Raw genomic sequence first — 19,909 nt, forward strand, 5'->3', positions numbered from 1 at the left:
TCACAAAACTGCTCTCATCACTTTCCGTCTTTCATAAGCCGCTGAGTCGAATGTCTGTCTCATTGTGTTGTGGATCCCTGAGGCGAAGGTGTGCCTTCCCCTCTGTCTGGGTTTGGCTGCTTTCCAGCCGGCCTCCCTGCAGTAACTCTGCACTCTCGGCGAGGTACCTCTCTCGCATGCAGGGTGCTATTCCCAGCTCGCACATTCCTTTATGAGCTCAGGACCTCGCCTGCTCCCCGAGCTTACGTTACACCTGTGTTTTGACACGGGGTTAAGTGATACGCGTGGTACCGGGACACTCTTGTCAATAGGCTCTCAGGTGTGGAGAGAACAGAGAGAGACTGGGAGCGGGGGGTCGGGGGTCGGGTGGTGTTTGGTCGGGGAATGGTGTAAGCAGCTTGTGTTCAACAAACAGAGGCAGGTGGGAGCGAGAGGTGTTTGTGCAGAGAAAGTACTTCTAGTCCTCCTGAGATCCGTGCTGCATTCATGGATGTGTAACTTCTCATTAACCCAAAAGATGACTTCTTCTGTTCTTGAATTGGTGTCGTTTCAGAATTGACACTGCGTTCTGGAGCATGAGGCAGATAACAATGGGTTTTGTTTCTGTGTGTGTGTGTGTGTGTGTGTGTGTGTGTGTGTGTGTGTGTGTGTGTGTGTGTGTGTGTGTGTGTGTGTGTGTGTGTGTGTGTGTGTGTGTGTGTGTGTGTGTGTGTGTGTGGGAGGGGGGTTAAAGAACGGTTTGGCAGAAAGTGTTTCCCACAGATATGATCATGTGTTTCTTCTAAAAGCAACACAAATATCCACTATTTTTATTTATATAACTAAAAATCACAAAAGAATTGCTTTACTTTTTCTCGCGCAGACGCACAGAGGTTGATGTTTTACAGCTGTCTATTTTACAATAAGATAATTATCTTAAAACAGGCTACGATGCTTTGGCTAATTCACTTTCAACCATAAGAGAAAGCAACGTCCTGGTTTGAGAGGGAGACGCACCTGGAGATCTAGTTTACAATTTGAATTACAGTTAATTCTATCCACCGATATTAATAGGATTTAACATTTAAACTGTCTCAAAACTATTAAAATATTATCTTCAAATATCTCAATTATTCTTAAATCCAATATTATGATGATATAAGAGAAACACAATGCAGCTCAAATTTGTCCTGAATAAATCAATGATACATTTTCGAATGAATTTCTTCCACTTTGATTATCTAACTAATAATTCGGCGTTGTTTTAATACAGTAGTCTTACTGTATCCGTTGTGTTTTGTTATGCGACAGTCGCGGCTGAAACTTCCTCTCGCTCTCTCTGTGCTCAATGGTTCTCACAAGTCTGCTCCAGACCTAAAATAACTATTTAGGTCACACCTTCATCCTTTTTTAGTGGCTATAATTAGCAGGTTTGCTGCCTGGCTTCAGAAGTGGCGGGGGTAGATCCCAGCATTCCTCCGACATCGCAGCAGCAGGAAGAAGAGATTAGCTACTCTTTTTTTCTTCTTTTTCCTCCATCCTTCCTCTCCTCTATCCTACAGTTTGTAAGAGGAAGGATGCCGCCCCCCTCCTCTCCCTGGTGGGTGTTTAGTGTGAGGGCTGGTAAGTGTCTGTTGTGACAGCTGGGGGTCTCGTGAGAGGCGGAGTGGACAGCTCGGCCACCCCCGCCCCTCCTCGTCTTCAGCTTCCTCACCTCCTTCGCACCCATATGCCATCGTGGTCCCGGGGTCTGGCCTGCTTGTCCAGTGTGAGGTCTCACTTAGCCCAGCGTTGACCCCTCACTTCATCAACAGCTCACCAGCTCGCCGCCTGGGTGGCCGAGCTCCTCCGAGCCCTCGGAGGTCCGCTGCTGCGGGACCGAGACGCGACGGCATCCCTCGGGAAGTGTAGTTGCGTAACCACCGCCTGCTAGACGCTGCAGCTCTGCTGCTGTTAAGACACAATCCACTCGTATGTTAGGTTTCCAGCTCATCCTATCACACGGCTGCTTTCAGCGGTCTGACATATGGATGGAACATATGGATTTTGTTTTCAGCCAACACGATAATCAATAACTACCTGCTTGTCAATGAGATATCTGATGGTTTAACATCTGTTTTAAAAAGGAAGTTGATGACCTGTAGTTTATCGTGCAGACGGAAGATATATGAGCAAAGCCTGATGTTCTATAGTCGGGATCGAACTAATCAAACGATCTAAATCCCTTTTTGTTATCGCAACCAAAACAAAGAAAAGTTCTGACTGTTCTTTTTTCTACAGCAAATTGCAATTTTGTTGTTTTCATCTGTCTGATGTTGAACTTGTTACGTCAATGAAAATATTTTGGCTTTGTACTTTCATCTGATAGTTTATGAGGCGAGATGTATATCTTCCATCCCTAGTCTGAAGTTTTAGGGTCTTTTTTAGTTTTATGACAGAAAGTAAATGGATCATTTCAAGTTTACCAACCAGAAGCCATTTGCTTTTTTTGACCTCAAATGCCACAAATGTTGTGTGTTTTTTTTTTTTACCCACATCCAAAATGTCAACGACAAACAAAATACCATCAAAAGGATGTCTCCTTTGCCTGTTTTTGTTAAAAAAAATATGTTTGAAATAAGTCATTTAAAGGTCTTTATAGATATAAAAAGGATATTCCGCTGCAACACCTTCGGTTCACATTGGAAATATTTGGTTTAACCACCGAGGACCAGTTCAGTACAATGCGGGTTTCCTAAAAGTGTTTTTGGATACGTTCATGTCCGCCGTACTCGCATCGGGCCTGAAGTAGCAAACGAAGCATGCTTTCACATCACCAGTAGAAATCTCTATTATCCCACGGAGATTGTCTCAACTTTTTATCTTCCAAAACTTAGAAGTAAAGCCAGTTCTGAACTCAACTCTTCGGGGAACGAGGTGGATTTTAACGGTGTACACACACACACGCGCACACACGCACACACACACACACACACAGCTTTTTTTGGTTCATCAAATATGTGTCCAACATGTTGCCTCAGTTAATTAATCTCACTAGAGTATCTAAAAAAAAATCTTCTGAGTTGAGGGGAAAATTGCCCCAGATGTTGTAAATCGTAGGGCTCCTCTGGCTGTTGGTTTATTGCCGGAAATAAATGTATTCAGAGATGAGATTCATTAAAAAAACTGCGTAATTAAAGATGGTTATGAGAATTAGAACTCCTTTTATTACTTGGTTGTTATCACGCTAATGTCAATGGCTGTGTGTAAACTACAGTTTTGCTTCCCTTCGTGAAACCATTTCAGTAAAGTCATCATGACGCTGCATTACTTAGAATGTACTTCTCATTTCCTCACAAAACCAAACTCTAAAACTAATTTGCTACAGATTGCTTTCATGCGTGAAATGTATTCAATTTCTGTAATTTTTGTCATTTTTAACTATTTCCACTTCCAGGTGCAGCTTAGTCTGCTCTCATTCAGTAAACAAAACATCACTACTACTAAAAAAAAAAAAACATTTTTCTCCGGCTTCAACTGCAGATTACTTTCATTATTATGGAAATACTTTGCCCGGTAATCGGTTACTCACCCTGTGTTTATTTGAATACGTGAAGAAAACATTTTTGTTTGCCTCCACAGTGAACAGAGAACCCCAAAATTTGTTCAAAAAAGTTTTGATGAATGAAGTAAATTACGGCCACATTTAACAAGTCACATCTATCGATCCATCAATCAATCTTTTCCTGAACCGTGATATTTAAAACACTCTGCAAGTGCGTTACTGTTTATGCAGAAGTGTTTTGCATAGTAGGAGTACCTTTTTTGAACGAATCACTTTATAGGACATTTTTATGATAATAATCGCGGTACTGTGTTTTAAACATCTTGAGTAAAACTCTCTTCTGACCCTTTTCACTCCTGCTTGGAGTGAAAGCAGTGTAGCATGAAAGACGCACAACTCACGCCGTTTAATGACAGATGCTCAACAGACCGAATACCTAAACCTCCTCTTCTCAGGCTCACACACACACACACACACACACACACAGTGCAGGCTTCTGTACCGTGTCAATCAAGCCTCCTTTGGAGGAGCTGAAGGTCTCAGAGCTGCACAGTTTGGGTATTTTATTCACATCGTTAACTCTTTCTGCTCCAGGCAACAACATTTTAGTGGCGAAGTAAAACTGTGTCCTTTTTCTCTGAACTTTAAACCAATTTTATATAATTATTAATCTGCTGTCTTTAACATACGGCTTTAAAGCAGCATATGAAATTCTGTTTCTTGCCCTTTTTGTAAAGGTTCCAGCCTGACATCATTTTGGTTAATCACCTAAATTATTTCAGATTTTGTGCTGAATTGCTTGGCAATAATACCCCGAAGAGTGATCTTTAAACATTTTGAGTCATTTATCAACTAAAATCTAAAATATACTCTTCTGCTTTTTCAAAATATGTTTGGTGTCCCTGTACCATATATGGAAGCAGGTGGGACAATTCTATAAAAACATGTTCTGTTTACTTTCCGCCAGCATTTTGTTTTTAGGACTGTATCATTTAATTCCATAAGCGTCGAGGAAGAAACTCTGTATGGTGTATCTTCAGACATAATACACACTAATGCAGAGGAACTGATTATCCACCGCCAAATATTGTCCCAATCATTTACTTTATCCGATGTGAATATTTGCTGCTTTAGTTTGTTTCCCATCAGAGTAACCTGAATCCCTTTTTGAATATATGCAGTCATGATGACATCATCTGAGTCACATATTGGCGTCTCAGCCGTCTTCGCCTCTTCACTTCCGACTCCACCTCCCTCTCCGTCTCTACGACCCGGACGCTAACTTACAAATGGCCGAAAGCAATTCCGAACAATGACTCGATTTTATATTACACCACACGCCGGCTTTGTGAGTCGCAGGCCGAACCGGGACGACCGGCACGGATGCTGGGGACATGTGGATTTCAGCGTTCTTTAAAATATGATAAACTCAACATTTCTTCTGACAATTTTTCACGTTTATAGACTAAATTGTGCCCAATGTTGACTGTTTTCTGAGTTTGTCATTTGTCGACTAGTTTAAATTGAATGGGCTAAGAACAAATAATCTCTGCCGCACAGACTCGGCTCAGACATCAATAATAGAAGGAGTGACCTGTCGGTCCGGTCACAGATATGTGAGGAATCCTGCTGCTTTAGCGGACTCCGATAAGCTCTGCTGACTGATTCAGAACAGAGAAGCCGAGCAGGGAGGTGAGGCGGACTGGAGGGATTAACCTGTTTTGTGATTCTAGACTTGACCGCAACTTAACTCCCAGGTCGAAGGTCAAACTGTTGCTGCTGCTGCCCTCCTCCCTCCCTCCCTCCTTCTGTCTCATCCACTGGGGGAGTCTGCTCCCTTCTTCTCGCTTCCTCTCGGGTCCTTTTTTCTTTTCCTCTTCTTCCTTCTTTTTCATTTTTTCTTTTCACTTCTCTCTGTTCACATGGACGCAACACCTCACTTCTCATTTCCTGTCAATTCTTCCTCTCTTTTCTTCGCATTATTTAGTTTGCCATTTCATTTGCTAACAGGAACCAATCAGTGTTTGCTTGGTTTATTCAATAGCAAGTGTGTGTGTGTGTGTGTGTGTGCGTGTGCGCGTATATGCGCCTTCCAGAGGCAGCAGATTAAATCCGACTGCCCTCATTTGACTCTCTGAATTCCACCTCGGGGGGGAAACCTGCAGGGCCAAATGCAAATTTGTCATTTGCAGATTTTAGTTTTATTCATTTCTCACTGTAAAGGTCAGGTGTGTGTGTGTGTGTGCGTGACAGAGAGAGGAAGAGGGAGCGAGAGAGGGAGCGATGCACAGTGGTGGTGTTTGAATATCAGCATCATGTTTAGCCTCAGTTGTTTTCATTATGAGGAGGGCAGCGATCTGTGAGGTTTGTTTTCCCTTCTCCTCCTCCTCGTCTATTTGTCCGTCTCTCCGGCTACATTATGTGGCCAAAAGTATACGGACACCCCGGTCTGCAGACTTTTACTTTTGGTCCAGGGCTTTATTCTAGTCCAGGAAAATCCTATTTCTAAAGTGTGCAATTACATTTTAGACAATGGTATGCTTCATTTTTGGAAAGATGCTTCCCAGCTTCAGCGAGATAATTCCCCCGAGCATAAAGCAAGGTCAGTGGTGCCAAAGAGCGTCAGTGGTCTGCACACGGCTGGACCACAACCCGACCCAAACACCTTGGGGATGAACCCTAACAAGCCAGACCTTTTCGCCCAACATCAGTGTTGGACCTCACTAATGCAAATATCTCTGTCTGTCTTTGTCTCTCTCTCTTTGTGTCTCTGTTTTTCTCTCTCTCTCTCTCTCTCACATGCAGGTTCACTCTCCTTCTGGGAAAATGCACTTAAAAATATTCTTTTAATTAAGGGTTTATTTAAATATTTTGCTATAGATGTATAAACACCATCTCTCGTCTGACCATAACAAGACGTATCCTCATTATAAAGTAAACAACAAAACTGCAGAATAAATTGGACTGAAACAAAATAACCTGAAACCAAGAAGAAACAAACACAGGATTAACTTTATTTGGACCTTTTGATGTGATCCAGTGTGTATTGTAACCTTCTAGTCTGTTCAGCAGCGGAAAGGAAAGTTTTAAATCAAACAGTAACCTTTTCTTGTAACGTGACTGAAGTTTATTTGTTAACAAGGTTACTAATGAAACTTTTATATACTTTTATCTTGAATATATTTGCATGTACAAGTGAAATCCTCTGTATTTATGCCAAAATTGAGTCTTTAAATGTATGTGGCAAAAAGTTTCCGAGACGACTTATGTGTTTCTATTTAAAACCCAAGTGTATTTGGACAGAGTATAGACCCCATACCACTCGGGTGGATATGAACACAAACATTTCTAACTCTGTGTTGTTTTCATTTGTCCGTGTCGTTGAGATCTGACATTTGTGTCGGCTGCTTTTAGCTTAATCACCCCTAAGTCACCTCTTCGCCGGCGCCAGCCTCTGTCAGTTTGTGTTGGCAGTCTGCCCACACACACACACACACACACACACACACACACACACACACACACACACACACACACACACACACACACTGTTTTCTCTGTCTGAGTGTGAGCACATGGCAGCGTGGCCTCCGATGAGGCAATGGGCCCTGACAAATGTCCGTCACCAAGAAGTCAAGGGCTTCATGGTTGCTCTGCCCTCGTTTCTTTTCACAGTTTGTGTGGTGAAACTTTCTCAACTTCTAGAAATGTCACATTATGGTCAAAAAGTTTTTCTTCATTACTAATTACGCATTCGCCACTCTAGTTTTACGAGAATATTTTTGACGGATTTAATATAAGCAAACTGAACACTGCAGGGTTATTTGTTTTATTCATTGCAATTGTTTAAAACAACTTGTAGTGGCATCGACAGACTGGCAATATAATATTTGCCCTGTGTGACTCTTTAATATAAAGTTTTCTTTCTCTCGATGTAAACACATGCTGTCAGTTATTTTAGAATAGTCCAATGTAAACTTGTGTCCATAAAATGTGAATGAAACAAATTACTAGAATACTAAGTTAATCAGTTGATCAACAGAAAATGTATCCCTTTTTTTATTTAAAAAACTGCCAAATATTCCCCTCTCAAATATATGAGCATTAGCTGCTTCTCTTTGTCATTTATGAGTAAACATTTTTGGACTGAAGGGCTATTAAGTGTGTGTGTGTGTGTGTGTGTGTGTGTGTGTGTGTGTGTGTGTGTGCTGAATGGTGTGATTGAATGAATACAACCCTCTATTGGCGGTGCACTCGGCTGCATATGTACTGGTAGTTCCATTAGCAGTTAGCCAAGCATGCCGTCTAAAGTAAATAAATAAACAACGTTTCTAAATAAGCTGCAACAAAAGCTGTAGTTCTTCTTTTCAGTAAAAAAAAAAAAAAAAACTACTTGGAAATTAAATGTTTCAGTCGACAGCGATGTCACATTAATTTCAGTAATGTTTCAGAATTAATGAGATAATGATTTATAGATGTTAAATTGTGACACCTTTACTTAATGGAGCGTAAAATAGAAATCATCCAGCGTGCGCGTGCGTGGCCTCCTGCAGCTGAGGAGGGTGTTTGTTCTCGGAAGGCTATTGAGGTGTGTGTGTGTGTGTGTGTGTGTGTGTGTGTGTGTGTGTGTGTGTGTGTGTGTGTGTGTGTGTGTGTGTGTGTGTGTGTGTGTGTGTGTGTGTGTGTGTGTGTGTGTGTGTGTGTGTGTGTGTGTGTGTGTGTTTAAAGGAGTGAATGAGAGGGTTAAGTGATGGATTTATGACGGCACGCCTCGCACAGCGCTTTCTGCTAAATGCTGCACACACATTACATGCAACATACTGGAAACCAACAAACACACGCTGTACGTCGTCACATAGGTGTTAATAAAGACTGAGTAAATCTCCCTCTCACCCCCAAGGTGAGCCCCCAATATGTCAGAGGGAGAGTGATGGCTCCTCGCCGTCGTTTAATAAAGCTCTCCTCTGCGGCCTCGTGTGCATCAGTCACCGGCCGGGCAGCCAGAGGTCCTGCCACACGACGGCCAGCAGCTCCATCAAACACTGTCGGGTCTGGAAAAGAGCTGACGCAGTTGAAGTGCTGCTCTGGATCCAGGCCACAATATAAGGTTCAATGCCAAAAAAGTCACAAATAACCCTTTTCCACCAAAATGTACGCATATGTGTGAGATTTTTTTAAACACAGAAAAACCTGTATAAGAGAAGTATACATTTCTGGGGGTTTTTTTTTCCTTCTTGTGCGACACGTTTAAGGTGAAAATGTTACAGTGGTTAAAACCATACATATATAAATAATCTGGGTTTATTTTGACCAAATTTGGGATTGTTAATACAGTGGAAAGACTAACAGATGTTTTTGTTTTTTTTTCGTTTCTGTTGAGGTTGATTTTAAAGCGTTTCGATGATCAGAGTGATACAATGATGTAGATATGTTGACAAATATAATGGCCGTAATAGTCCATTTTCCTGTTGATTTTATTTCCTATATAAACATTGCAAAGCTTGTCACATAGCATCGTACTGGACGGGGGGAAACGGTAAATACCTGCAACTGCTGCAGAGTCATTTGTCCCGGGAATGAATGCTGATTGGCAACCTTTCCCACTAAAGACAAAAGCCAGATGTTAGTGGGGGGTTTTTTTGCCAGTGGGAAAGGAGCTTTACGCTGGTGTTACCTCTTGACAAGTTGTCGTTGTTTTTTTTGGGAAGAAACATTCAAATAAATAGTTTTGAATGCAGTGCAAATCAAATGTGTTCAGGAAAGGTATCGTTATCGTGAAAATGAAGCAATTTTACGTGAAGAAGCCGGACGTTGTCATTTTCAGCGAATGTTTATATATGTATCGTGTCCAACATGTTTTTCTGACACAAGAAAAGAAAAATATACTTCCAGCAGGGAAAAATCCTTCTTTGCTTTTTTTCCGCTCCATTTCAAATCCCCTTTTTCTCCATTCTAGATCAAGGCACTTTGAGAATTGCGTTGACATTTTCTTGACACTTGTGGTTTGATCCAATAGAAGAATGATTAGTCATTTAGTTCGGTATTGATTTGGAAACATCTCCAGACGTCAAGATGTTGGACTGTATTGATTGTTTTTTTTGGACAGAAAGTGTGCCGTATATCTTTCGTTGTAGCCATTTGTCTTTCTTTTTTTTTTCAGTGTTGTATAAGAAATACAAAAACATTATCATACAAGACAATTAATAGTCTAAAAGTCTCAATCAATGTAGTTAATCTGCGTCCTGTCAGCAACACGGCCTCTCTCTCTTAATGGGATGTAAGCCCCAAAACTGAGCACTCTGTGAATAATGGAGAGAGACAGCTGTGTTTCAGCCGCTGGTGTGTTTCTGCTCTCTAGTTGTAGAGCAGACTGTTGGCGCTGCTCTGAGGTCAGATCTCTGTTTGTCCCTGACGGTGTGTGGACAGACTGTGGTTACAATACACACACAGACACACAGAGCCTCCGGCTGGAAGGTAATCGGTCCTGTCGGTTTGCGTGTGTGTGTGTGTGTGTGTGTGCGCGTGCCTGTATGTGTGTTTCAGATAGTGTGAGAGCTCGGTTGACGCTGTCTGAGATGTTGACGCCTTCGTCCCTTTGATGAGGAGACAGAGAGACAGGCTGTCCAAACTTATGGAAAGTAATGAATATATAAAAAAAGAAAACACGAAAAGCATCTTAAAATACGGGAAGTTTCTTTTATTGAATATTATTTTCCTCCACGAGTCTCGTGCCTCTTTTCACTTAATATGGTTTCCATCTTTTATCTGGAAGTGTGAGAAACACGCGTCCGTCTGTGACACTTAAAAGGAAATGCATCTCGCCTTCAGCGAGACATGTCAAAGCATTTCCTGCCATTTTAATTTGGTTAGCTTCTGAGTCTCTTCACTGATCTTTCAGAGAAATAAGATAATCTGCAAAAATTCTGACGTTTGGTACCGCCTTTCTTATTTTTTTGATGCCGACTGAATGTAGCAGCGTAGCAGATCATAGTTGATCTGTGATTTTATATGGATCACAGATTGGCATTAATGCTTTCTTGCCGGTAACCTTATAATACTGCATTTTCATTGTCACCACCGGAGCTAACCGCTAATGTATGGAGGTTCCATTGAATTACGCTATGATGCATTCATGCTTTATTCACTCTAAGTAGTTTATGATACATAATTAAAACTACCAATGCCAAGTTTTTGTTCATCAATATAATATATTGTATAATTGTATGTTTTGTATGAAAATAACCACTATAGAGGACTAAAGCAAAATGAAAGGATAATATGCAGAATTTCTTTTTAACGTTTTACACTGACTTCATTGAATACTGGTCATATTCGTGGTCTTGCTTTTCTTTTCAGATAATTCTTGATTTAATATCTGGTTTTGGAGAGTACAGTAGCGGTATCATAAATGATGCATGTACACGCCAATTTTTTTTAATCTTTTTCACTCATCTCGACTACTTAAATTTGAGTGCATTTTCCACGTGGGTGTTTTAAATCGGCATAAGCGTCACGTCTGATACAATGCGTCGTAATTGTGTACTCGGTCTGGCGGTATCTGCTTGTCTTTGTCCATGTCAAATAAACCACGAGAAAAGGAGCGGCAGTGCAGTTTGTCAGGAGTGAGCATGTAAACCCAATCAACTCCCGGAAACGACCTCAAAGAAGGTTTCTGGGCAGCAGCAGGAGGAGGAGGAAGAGAAGGAGGAGGTGGATGTTGACATCTGACAGCCAGCAGTTCCTCGTGTTCGGAAAGCCGAGCAGCACAAAATCTAAAAACGCTGTAGACGAAGCTGCAGTGACCATGTGGCGCTGTTGACCCGCCTCCTTTGCAGCCCGCAGTGTCTGACCTCTGGGGTCGACATGCTGCTCTAACAAGAGACCTCTGAGTCCATGTGACTTCTGTTTACAAGCTCTGGCTCACTTGTACTTGATCAAATGCAACAAGGGACTCTTTTTACACTGTGGTTGACACCTTTTTTTCCCTTTTTCTTTATTTTTTCTTCAAGCATGATGAATGGCTTTTCTTCAGCACACTTGCTCGCACTACCTCAACGCCAACATCCTCGAATACCTGCTTTAAAAGAATGGACACGCAAAGGTCAACAGCATGCCTTTGTTCTGGTGAAGCGATATGATCATTCATATGAGAGAGGTTCACTGGGGAAGTTCACCTCTCCCCCTAGTGTATTTATTTTTCCCGTGACATGTTTGGCCCTCGGATGATGGCCTTGCGCCCTCGAAGCGGCGTCTCAGCTCTTTCATCGTGCTGAAAGGGCTCTGAAGTGCCAGTTTCCTATAGATGTTCTGCTGAAAAGCCTTTCCTCTTCCTCCCCTCCCTCTTTCCTCCTTTTCTATTCCGTCTCTATTCTTTCGCTCCCATGTCATTGAGTGGATAAATGTGTGGAGGCGGGTGTTTTTTCTTCTTTCTCAAAGAGGAATTGGGATTGGAGTTTTTTTTTTTTTAAAGGGAACGTGGGGACTAAAGGGGGAGGACAGGTTAAGGAGGTGGGGGAGGGGAGGCTGGTGGCTGTGGCAGCTTTGGCTTGCCTTTCAGAGCGTTTCACAATGGCTGGCTCTACCTGCGTGTGTCGGTGGTTGCGTGGTGACCTTTGACCCAGAGGCTGGCGGGCTTCAACGGCAGCGTCAGCATTAATTAGAGGGGTCACACGACGTGAAGCTCTGCAGAGCCTCTGATCCTCCGCTGCAAACGCTCCAATTCAGGACAGAATGTGCAGAAGGGATAATGGATGTAAAGACACACACACACACACACACACACACACACACACACACACACACACACACACACACACACACACACACACACACACACAGGGTGAGATAATCTAGAAACGCACGAAAAACCTAACTTTTCATCAAATATAAGGTCTGTGTGATCCCTTTTTGATCTACCTACCTTTTTGTTTTTATTATCATCTTTTGCCGTTTTTATCTTTATTGACTGCAAACGTCAGTCGGACATGAAGCTGCAGAGAGAAATTCCACCTGGGGTCCTCGAGAATAAATTCAAGGATACAAGAACAATGCATTGTCATTATGCAACACGTGTAAAGTTGTGTCGCCGACCTCCCGCTGCTGGGTTCGCCTGAACATTCCTGTAACCGGACATTATCCAGGAGCAGACTGAGGGGTGGAGTAGCCTTAGGTCTAGCTAGGTTAGCTTAGCTTCCATCTGGGCTCCTCTCCCTCTCGGGTCAGCTTTCAGTGGCGTTTGGTCCGGCTGGGTGGTCGGCCACGGGCCGCGATCCTCTCGAGGTTTGCGCCCAACGAATTAATGAAATCCCAGCGCGTCCTGCTCCGATGTCGATGAGTGTATTCTGTCGCGTGCCACAAGCGATCCGGCAATAAAGACGAAGAAAACAACACTATTTAAGACAAAAGCTTTGCGAAATTCACGGGAGCAACCACAAATGGTACGATACCGGGAAGCCTCATATGTGCTAGTCCATGCTAACCTACGCTAATCATTAAAGGTGGGAATCTTCGATTCTTGGGGTAATTTTTAGGTTAAAAAAAAAACGTGGAAAAACTTTTAGCTTTTTGAAGATGCTAACTTGTTCCCCAAAAACGTGTTCATGAATCCCAAAATGTCAGAAGACGGAGCTCTTTTTTCTTTCCGATCTTCAAACTTGAGGACCTTTACAAAGCATTACACGAGAGAAGCCCTAACAAAACAAAGGGGGTTATGTCAGCCAGCGGCAACACAACATTGATTTTACTTTTTAACAATGCTCAGTGAGAGCTATGACATTACCGCTGTTGATTTGCAGATGCTTCACTCACTCTTTACTGCTGCGTCTCATCCATCATGATCAAGTAGAGCCGACCCATGTATTCATTTAAGTGTTGCTCTCGATGCATTTTAGACTGCGTCCAGTCTACATCTGCAGATAAGAGCCTTTAGCGTCAGGCTTTGGGTCGGGTTTGGGTTCTTGCCAAAGGTTTTGTCAGCTGTCCTTCCAACACAAACCATCCATTGCAGTTCAGGCACATGTGATTAAAAGAAGGTTGCTCGTCGTGCATTACTAGGAAATCCTAGTAATAATGTTGAAATATTGGTTCGGAAAGGACGAGGAATATGCAAACCCAATAAGAAGGTAGTCTAGTCCCTGTGTATTTTTCTAAATTATAGGAGCCTGAGCTTTAATGTTCATCTATTTCATCCTCGGAACCTTGATGCAAAGGCACTCTGGGAATGTAGGTCCTGTGAGTCTAAGAGAACTGTCGGCATTAAGAGTCGGTATCTGACCCACGAAACTTCTTCCTTAAAGGAATCGTTTGTGTTTTTCCTCTGCGGTTCAGCGGCAGTCTGGTTTTCTCCAGCGGCTGTACAGTCGGTCTTCAAAGTGCGCTACATTTCCAAGAGGATTAATTTGATTAAACAGAGTGTTTGCTCGCTCCTTTTTTAAGTGTTTGTGTTTTCTCCTGCAGGACTTGTGGCTGTGTGTATTTTTTTCTAAAGAGAATAATTAGTCGCATTAAGGAATAGTGAAGCGGATTGGTGGGCGGTTGGAGCCTGTGGGACCAGGCTGCTGTTTGTGGCTGCAACGGGAATTTACGCAGTGTTGATTTACAGTGTGTGTGCGTGTTAAACGTGCCCCCCACCTGGTCTGCACACTAAATCCCTCCCAACCCCCCAGTCAGGACTGTTGTTTTACTGCCTTTGCCCAACGGCAGCATGTTCATGTTTTTGAGGTGTGTGATGGATGAGATTGATGTTTTTCTGCTGAAGCACCTGATTAGCGGCGAAGAATAGCAGAGTGGAGTATAGAGCTGCACGACAGCGAAGGTTAGTGATTTTTAAGGAAGTAATGACGAAGGGGAAAAGAACGGACTCAAGTTTCCTTGTCGGTTTATATAATTAGCGATGCACAGATTGTGAACTTATGGGGCGATACCGATGTTTTTATTTATTTCGTTTTTGCGCAAGGGAAATGAATGCATCAGTATCAAAATCAATAATTCACCATTTTATTAGTCTTTGAATGAGGGAAAATTCAATCGTACACATTTTCAAAACAACCTTTAATATAAACTTCTTTTAAATGAAAAGGTTACTCTTTTTTTTATAACTGTGGCAAAAGCCTTTTTAGCTGCTATACAGTTGCCTTCTCAATGAGAAGAATGTTTCAGTATTTACAAATCCAAAAACATGCATTTAATGTAAGTTCAATTAGAAACATCAGCAGTGTTTCCAACACATAGACTCTACTTGAGGGGCCACCCACGTTTATTAACGACCGTCCAAGTTTTATGACCCATTTTACCGCAGTTTATTTAATTTTTTTTAACCGAGCCGAGGTTATAACGCCATCTGCCATCGATTAACGAGTGGCTGCACGGCACCTCTTCATACCACAGTCCGAATCAGCAGCCGGTAACCGCAAATAACCAACACAACATTTAGCCGCTGCAAAATCGATGCGAAACAGCGGATAAACAGTGGCCACTGGCAAATGTCCTCTTGATTACCGATAGAAAGATGTCAGTCAACAAGGCAAATTTTAACAGATAGCCTACAAATTGGTGCATCCCTAATATCAATCCCTGCTATTTTCCGGTCTCTTTAAACGCCCTTAATGAGTTTTCACATTGTGTGCGTCTTTTGTCTATCATTTTGACCTCCAGCCCCAGCATGGTGACTTTGGTTTTGTTCACAGTGGAAGTGGAACTACCAGCCGTTAAGTCAGCGCAGGGAGCAGCTTCCTCTTGCCAGCATCGCCTACAAAGGTGAAACGGGCAGAACTGGCCTCTCAGCAGAAGATTTGTGCAGCAGCTACGCCTTTCGCAGGTGGAATAACTACACCTGTGAAGGAGGTGTCTTCAGAAACAATACATTAATACTTCTTCTGCACTAAAATGTAATCATCCAGGCATTTTTGTGAGATTCTGCTTTTTTTTCGCCTGGTCGAATAATCAAAAGGGGGGGTGTAAGAATCAACACAAGAAACCTGGAAACACTGGCGCCATCCTTTTAATTAAGCCAGCAAAAGATTGTTGTCAAGCAAATGGACTGAGATGTGTGAGTGAGAGAGCGAGAACGAGCGAGGGATGAAAAGAAAGCCGGTGTTGGGAATACAGCGGGGGATTAAAGACAGTGAGCGAGTGTTACAGACCCCTGGCCAGTTTGCTGCTGTAATGAACATTAGGGCTGCGGCATAAATTTAATGACCTGTGAAACAAACAGCGTGGCTGAGACCAGTGCCTCTGAATGCTAAGTGGCTCTATTATTAATACCAGCTCAGAGATGCCACTGTGTAAACACACTGAAAGTCTCTTTCCCCTGTGAGGCCCGTTAAACACACGTTGCTGGTGCGCCGCCGGCTAGCCGCAGCTCTCTGAAACGGGGTCACGTTTTTTCCTTTTTGTACCTGCAGAATTAATGCCACGTCGCCCCGCTAACGGCATACCTGCGCGCACTAACAGGAAATGAATAGCATGGCAGCTACTGGCTGTGCAGGTTGGTCACCTTGATAAGGAATAGCTTAGCGATGGGGCAGGTGAGCAAGTGGTGATGAATAGGTTCCATGCTGCTCAGAATTTAAAAGGGCAAGCGAAGTGCGGATGAAAAGCAGAGCAGTCAATTGATTCTACCGGAGGTAATGTGTTTTATCCCAAAATGTATTTGTATATGTTAAAGCAAGACACAGGACCTTAGAAATAACATGGCAAATAAGGTGCAGGGAGAGGGAAACAAAGCTACAGAAGGGCTGATTCATTACCTTTTTACGTAAATGATGTATTCTAGATCTGCTCTATTATGGCAAAAATCCTAATCACGATCAGTCTGGTCCATATTGAAGTTACGATTATTTAACATTATTACGGTAAATGTTGTAGCCTACATTTTAAATCAAAATTGGAAGGCAGGCTCTATGAAGACCTTCCTGCTCTAGTAAACGGTTTAATCAAACACATTGGCAAAAGGAGATTCTAGCACAATAATCAATTCATGTTGAATATCTTGTAGCCACAATCGTTATTGAAATTCTATTAATTGTTTGCCTGAATATATTCATATCATCCTGAAGAAAACCTTGTTCCCTTTTCCCGTCGCCACATGTTCCTTGTGGCGTTTTTCTTTTTTTTATTGCCTCACATCTCGCCCCAAACTTTCTGTTTGAACCGATGTGTCAAATTAGAGGAGCAGTACTCAAAATGCAGTTGTCATGGGACTTGGAGGCAGTTGGTGTGCGAGTCTTCAGGTCCGAGCTCTCTGAGTATGATTGGGAGCGATGCAGACTTAATCAAACGATCCAGCACAGCGGGGAGCGCAGGGGAGTCGAGAAGAGCCCAGAGCTAACCAGATGTCTGCAACATGAGGAGGGATACATGACATGAGGTGGCTGCTCGAGGCTATAAAATGCAATCACGATCCCCTTGGAAGGGTGCCCAAGATGGCGCAGCAACCAGCCGGGGAGTAAAGGCGATCCGTCAGCAGCCGGTCCCCTGCTCTCCCCCTGAACCCGACCTCAGGCTACCTGCTCGTTCAACAGAGAAGATGCTTAAAAACTCCAGGCTGCTCTTTCAGCAGACACACAGCGGTGGGTTTCCATCATCATCATCAACACCGTCGGTCGTGGTTTCTGTGCAAAGGGGGGTGCACGTATGTCTCTTTGTTGTTTTGTTTTGTTTGCTGTCTTGGTCCTATATGTGTCTGCACTGGCAGATCCTGGACCCAGCAGGACTCCTCTTGTTTTTTGTCCCGTGCTGTGTCTCACGCTATGAGGGGATAAATATTTGAAAAGCAGATGAAGTCCTGTGGCCTGAGCTGTGTTAGCCCTGCATTAGATGCACCTTTTTTTTTTTTTTTTTTTTTTTTTTTTTTTTACCTAAACATAGATTTCAGCTCAAAGAGTACCTTTCTGTCCGGGCCATTATTCTCTGCAGAGTTTGGTGTGAAAGGTCACCAACTTAAGTGCTGGCACAGCTGAAGCTCAGATGAATAAGTAATACCTTCAATGACAACAAGCTTGGATCTAACGGTACAGATGCTAAGTGCTTGAAGGTTTTTTGATGGAGAGAAAAGAAGTGCAAGCTCCACTGAGTTAGCGTGCATGTTTTAGAAGGAAGGCAACATTGATTTAAGATAGAGTGGAATGGGGAAAGAAATACGTAGCAAAGGCTCACTCAGTGTGGTCAAGGTGTTATTTTTCCTCTAAAAGCAGTCCACAGCTTTCTGTATCCAGTATAGCACTAAGGATAGTTAGGAATATACTGGTTTAAACTCACTGAAGGTTAATTAAACCATGTATGTGTACTCTTATTCTGGTTTTGTTTTTCGTGGTTTGGGCCGTTTAGTTCCAGTTAAAGGAGTTGCTTTATCCAATGATATTGAGATAGTAGTGTTCTTACATCTTTGTGGCAACATTTTTGGGGAAGGCCCTTTCCTGTTTCAGCGTGACAATGTTCTCGTGCGCAAAGCTCCGTAAAGAAATGGTTCTGAAAATGTTGCGGCACGTTAGGAGGAACGCTAGTAACGTTAGCTTTTAGCAGCCAATGGGCAGTACAGCCCTGCTTGGGTTAAAAGAACGCTAACGGAGGATGCATTGAGTTTCACTGTGGTGCATTCAAGCTCCATTCAGTAAAAATATTTATTGAGTGATGGTAAATTTGTTCAAATGTAATCTTGTAAAATGTAGTTTTGGGCAAGAGACTTGAGGGCGATCATCAAGGAATGAATGATACATTTAAAAAGAGTTCAAAATGTTGAGGTGCATGAAATAATTTGATGACGGTACAATTAAAGATCTGGTGACATACTGAAGGTTGATTTGGTTCGACTGATAATGTGAGTTTTCCCAGTGGAGGACATCCGTCTACTGAAAATGGACTTAACATTTGCACAGCTGGAACTGTTTTTCCCAACACACCTGCTTCTCCCACGTCGTCTCCCACCACACTATGTGGCCCGTGAGGGAGATGTGAATTGTCTGTAGCGAGCCATCAATCACGGTGGCAACGACAGCTCCATAAACAGAAGGGCGGCCTACCTACTCGTATCTGCTCTGCGGTGATAGCGTTCACGTTGTCCTGCAGCACTTCCCTTCCTTCCTGCTGACCTCTGCAAAGCTTCAGTGGCAAGGACGAGACTCTGCTTATCTCCACTGGCTGAATTTAGACACCCGATGTGGGTGGCAGGAACACCCTGGTGTCTGCAGGGATGTAGGGTCAGGAATTAAGAAGGTGGGCAAACTGTCACCTCCATTCAGTGATCAGTGTCAGGCAAACAACCAACAATAGGAAGTTATATTTAGGCGATGTATTTAAAGGTGTGTACTGAATTTATGGCACGGTGAAATTACTTATTCGGCGGTTTAATAGCTGTGGGGCTGCAACCAACAAGTCTTACATCTCCATGGGTTTTAGCGATAAACAGCCAACCATGTTCCCCAGAAAGAATGGTATTTCAAATTAATTTTGTATTTTTGGGTTGTGTTTTATAGTTCAATCCACTGACTGTTTCATAAAACCCTTGATGAACTGTTACAATAAAACATCAGATTCTGAAACAACAGAAATTGGAAAAAGAATAAAAGTCAAAGAGGCACAAGACTAAAAGCTTAATTATTTTAGGAGTGAAGGAACTACTGATCCCATAAACCATTGCGAAAAAACGATTGCTACCTCTGAAATCTCAGAGTTACATGGTAACGGCACGCTCAACCAATCAGTGACATCGCTGATAATTGGGAGCGAAGCAGGCTTAATCAATTACACTTTAATATTGTGGTGTAGTGTAGACATTCTCTATGATGCATAAAACATGTATTTCCTTAAACAAGGTTGATATCATGGACTTGTGGCTTCTACAGGAGCATATATCATCAATCCACAATCTCATACCTTGTGTTTTGTTTACGGCTATTAAATCAAGCTCCTTTACACTTCCTGGACCTCAGTGTTGAGCTCTACGGGTGCGTCTGTACTACTTCCGATCCACTTTGTACATGCTGCCCCGTTCAGCCTTGTGTGCTTTCGTTTCGTCTGTGTTCCGGCTCTTTGTATACAAACCCATGAAACTAACAATGCCAGTTTGTGTGCTTTCCTGTGCCTATTGTTGCCACTGTGTCTCCGTGCCCCGGCTAGCATCCACTCGTTGTAAGGTCAAGACAATGACCGCGATCAGAGTGCCTTGTATCAGCACTGGCTTGACTCTTTGGCCCTTCCTGTTGCCTTTAACACTCCCTCCTCGTCTTCCCCCCTCGACCTTTGACCTCTCCAGCAATAACTGGTTGGCCTGTTATGTCGGGACAAGGCAGGGTGTGCTCCCGGCCTTTTGACAGTAATCTGTGGGAACCCGCTGCTCTCTTTCTCTTAATCCTCAGGAGGAGAGTTATTCCACACTGACAAATACCAATA

General features: G+C 42.8%; 1 protein-coding gene across 1 annotated transcript in view; it reads left to right on the plus strand.

The window, feature by feature from the left end:
- Window positions 1–19,909, plus strand: part of mpped2a (metallophosphoesterase domain containing 2a) — a 56,674-nt gene that overhangs the window by 24,717 nt on the left and 12,048 nt on the right. The gene's annotated exons all lie outside the window — the stretch shown is intronic.

Source organism: Taurulus bubalis, assembly GCF_910589615.1.
Source record: "Taurulus bubalis genome assembly, chromosome: 4".
Lineage (NCBI taxonomy): Eukaryota > Metazoa > Chordata > Actinopteri > Perciformes > Cottidae > Taurulus > Taurulus bubalis.